Source organism: Galeopterus variegatus, unplaced genomic scaffold (genome assembly GCF_000696425.1).
Source record: "Galeopterus variegatus unplaced genomic scaffold, G_variegatus-3.0.2 Scaffold1169, whole genome shotgun sequence".
Classification (NCBI taxonomy): domain Eukaryota; kingdom Metazoa; phylum Chordata; class Mammalia; order Dermoptera; family Cynocephalidae; genus Galeopterus; species Galeopterus variegatus.
Window position 1 is genome coordinate 74,934 of NW_007727280.1, and position 4,475 is coordinate 79,408.

The following is a 4,475-nucleotide window of genomic DNA, read 5'->3' on the forward strand; positions in this document are numbered from 1 at the left end:
CTTAAAGAAAGTGAACTTTCAACATGATCATAAGATTTTGCAGATGAGAAAACAAAGACTATCAAGACAAGGGATGTGTCATGAAACATTATATGCAGCAATAGAGCAATGACTTCCAAGGTTACTGAGGGGCACAGAGAATAACTGTGAGCTTCCATTTGCCTGACTTTTGCCTGACTTGGAGTTGTTCCTTTTCTATGTTCACCTCCTTGTCAGGCTAATTAGGCCAGACACTTAAATTCATGCTCTTTACGTTCAGCAAAACCCCTTCCTTCCTCCCTCCCTCCTTTTCTTCCTCTTTCTCTCTTTTAAAAAAATATAATTTGAATAAACTTGGTTTTCTGTTTTCTTTGCAGAAAAGTAGAAATAAATTGAAGAGAAGGAGAAATAGAGGAAAACAGTGAAAGAAGCTGTGAGTTACATGTACAAAAGGTGGCAAAAGAAATGAGGAATTACAACTGTCAGAAGATGTCAAAAGCTTGTTTTTATTTTTGGCTTCCTTTCCATTTCTTGACTATACGGTGATCTTGGCTATCTATATAGTTAAGAAATTAATTTACTTTTCTTTCTTTCCTCTCTCCTTTTTACCCTTCCCCCCACCCCCAAGCCTTCTTGACATCTCACTGCATTGGAGGGTGTGTAGACTACTGGTCTAGTGAAGAGCCCGAGCCCCATGTGCGAATCCCAGCTTTCCATCACTTGTTAACTGGGTGAACCTCAGCGAGTTGCTTAAATTCCTTGTTTTACAGTTTCCACATTTGTTAAATAAGAAAAATTAGCAGAACATACCTTACAGGGTTGTGGTATGGATTGTTTATAAAGTCTTCTTTGAAATACTAGCTATTATTGTCATAAACCTTTACCTCATCTCTTGGATAATCAGTATCTTCTTTTTCTCAATTCAACAAAACCACAATTTCTAGATATTGCATATCAATTCCCAGAAGTCTTAAAGGAGTATGGCTGGTCTAACAGGTTCTTGCAGCACGTCTCAGGGGAGTGAACTTGTGGTTCTGTCCAGTTGTGGCTGAATACCCGAAAGTTTGAGACTGAACTCAGGTACAACTGTGAGTCAGCTCTGTAAGGGTTGGCCTTAGACACTAGGCCATCCCCAGGTCATCCAGGGCCACCCAGGGATTTGCAGTGGCACAGAGCCTGGTGTAGATCTGACATGGCTCCAGCCAACCCCTCCAGGCTCATCCATTTTCTGCTGCCAAAAACATGCCCTGAATGCTTAGCTTCAGAAAAACAGCACTTCCCTGGGGTTAGTCCTGCTGTTTCCTGCCCTGCCCAGGCTTGTTCGTCTTTATCCAGAACACTTTTCTCCTCCTCACTGCCTGGCAAACTTCTGGGAGCCACCCCCCTCCCCCGGTGCTTTCCCTCTGTGCCAAGTCTCCTAGTTATGTCTATCCTGATATTTCCAGGTTAATGAATAAAATTCTGGCTGACTCTTCCACTAGTGGCCGACTCCTAGAGGGCACAGCAGCACAGGAGAGGCATTTCTGAATGATCAAATGATGGGCAGCCCCTCTGAATTCATCCTCCGAATTAAGCCACCTGCCCATGGGCTTTTGGTCAATGTTATGAGTCAGATGAAACCTCAGCTCCTAGAGATTTGTTCTTGGCTGAAAGTGGGCCAGACACATGAATTCTTACATCACTGAAGTGCAGAGTAGCAGTTACCACCCATTTTTGGAGGAAGTTCCAAAGGAATCATATAATTAGCTTGTTTCTTAAGCACTTCTGAGAAAAGAGGAAGGAAAAAAAACCCGCTATGATTTCTGTTTAAGTACAGATGGGTAGGAGAGAATTACAAATTTTTCATGAGCTCTTAAATTATAACTTATTTACTTCTATGAGAAAGTTCTAATGGATTTGAAGGGTTGTGGAAATAGCAGTAAAATGTTATAGTAGGAGCCTCATAGAGTCCCAGAATGTAAGAGCTAGAAGTAGCCTTACAGATCAATTTTTTTTTTTTCCTTTTTGTCTTTTTTCGTGACCGGCAACGGATCGCAACCCTCANGTCTATCCTGATATTTCCAGGTTAATGAATAAAATTCTGGCTGACTCTTCCACTAGTGGCCAACTCCTGGAGGGCACAGCAGCACAGGAGAGGCATTTCTGAATGATCAAACAATGGGCAGCCCCTCTGAATTCATCCTCCGAATTAAGCCACCTGCCCATGGGCTTTTGGTCAATGTTATGAGTCAGATGAAACCTGAGCTCCTAGAGATTTGTTTTTGGCTGAAAGTGGGCCAGACACATGAATTCTTACATCACTGAAGTGCAGAGTAGCAGTTACCACCCATTTTTGGAGGAAGTTCCAAAGGAATCATACAATTAGCTTGTTTCTTAAGCACTTCTGAGAAAAGAGGAAGAAAAAAAAAACCGCTATGATTTCTGTTTAAGTACAGATGGGTAGGAGAGAATTACAAATTTTTCATGAGCTCTTAAATTATAACTTATTTACTTCTATGAGAAAGTTCTAATGGATTTGAAGGGTTGTGGAAATAGCAGTAAAATGTTATAGTAGGAGCCTCATAGGTGGAAATAGCAGTAAAGTGTTATAGTAGGAGCCTCATAGAGTCCCAGAACGTAAGAGCTAGAAGTAGCCTTACAGATCAATTTTTGATTCTCAACTATAAGTTCATGATAAAAATGTCACTGGTCCACAGAAAACTAAGATATATTTGAATAATCTCCTATCATATTTCTTTAAAAAGAATTCAGTATAAAGGCTTGTGCTTTACTCTGATATTAAATTTTTTCCACTTTTGTGATGTTAAAAAATTCTTTCTTTTATGAAGAGGCGGTGACTATAAATGGTAGTTTGGGTTTTCTTGTTTTTGAAAAATGTGGTCTATCTCTGTTCCTCATTATTATCCCAATTAGTTTTTTTTTTTTTTAAACTTTGTATTGAAATGTAACACATACATTCCCAATTAGTTTTGATAGCCCTGTATTCATGATAGCTTTCTAACTTGGCAAAACAAACATTTGGGCACCCCACATACGTCTAACAAATTGTTTTTTAAAGAAAACTTACTGGTCCATAAAATCTGATTGAATTCAATGTCCCTCTTATTTGCAGAAAAGGAAATAGGAGTCTATGAGAGTTAAATGCTAAAGCATTATACAAACACTGCAGGTTCCCTAGCTAGTTAACAAGAAAGCCAAGACAAGAACCAGGGCTCTTGCTTACCAAAGTCCAGAGCTTTTAGCTCATACTCAACTTAACAGTTGCTCAATATTAGTACAAGGTATAATGACCCTAAAACTCATTTATGGGGCAGAACTGAGATAAACATGTTTTATGCAGTCAGTTAGATTGCATGTTAAACTCTGCTGTGTTTTGCCACAATTATCTCTTATAATCATGACAAATAATCTTCACATGGCAAGAATTTTTGCGTTTTTGTGATTTTCGTGTGATCAAAACTCAACAGGATAGCAAAAGAAGATTTTATAAATATACACAAATAAATATGCACTTATTTTATAACCTCCACTTATAAGCTATGAGTTAATTTTCTTTCTTGTCAGTCACAAAACAGCAGCCACCACTATTTTTCCCTTGCAGTTTACAACATATAGTTCTAACACAATAATTCTGCAATCTAGGATAAGATAGGCCAGCTTACTCATGTCCATCTATTGAGTCACATAAATATCAGAAGATAATGCATGTTTCCAAGTCAACCCTAAAAGCTTTTAAACCCAGCCCTGGAGCTAGGAAAATATTAAAAACTGTGATGTCAAAAATGTTAGCACATTTATCTCAGTTTCTCATTATTATTCCAATTAATTTTGTAATCACTGTATTTATGGGAGTTTCTAATTCCTGCTGTTAACTGAAGTTAACTTTTTAGTATGCAGGCTCACATATTTTTCTTTTCCCTCGTAAAAATTTTGAAATAGCAGTCATAAACCCAACCCTACTGTGATAAAGAGGCCAAACTAAAACAAAAGCTTTACCTATATGAGGCAAGTGTCGAGTAAACTTATACTAACATCTTACTTGGCTTCTTTTTTCAACTTTGAAACTTCAAAACAATTTTAGACTTACAGAAAGGTTGCAAAAATAGTACATCTCTGTATACCCTTTACCTAGCTTTCCATAATGTTAACATCTTACACAAAAATGGTACAAATACCAAAACTAAGAAATTAACATCGGTACCACTCTATTAGCTAAACTACAGACTTTGTTAGGATTTCACCAGTTTCCCCACTAATGTCCTTTCTCAGGCTTTGATCTAATCCAGGATTCCACATTGCATGTAGTTGTAATACCTCCTTAGTCTTCTCTGTGACAGTTCTTCAGTCTTTGTCTATCATGACTTTGACATTTTCAATTATTTTGGAGAATGTCCAGGGCTGGCCCGGTGGCGCACTGCTGTAGTGCGCCGCTTGCGAAGCGCGGCGGCGCTCCCGCCAAGGGTTCGGATCCCACATACAGACCGGTTCCCGCTCAC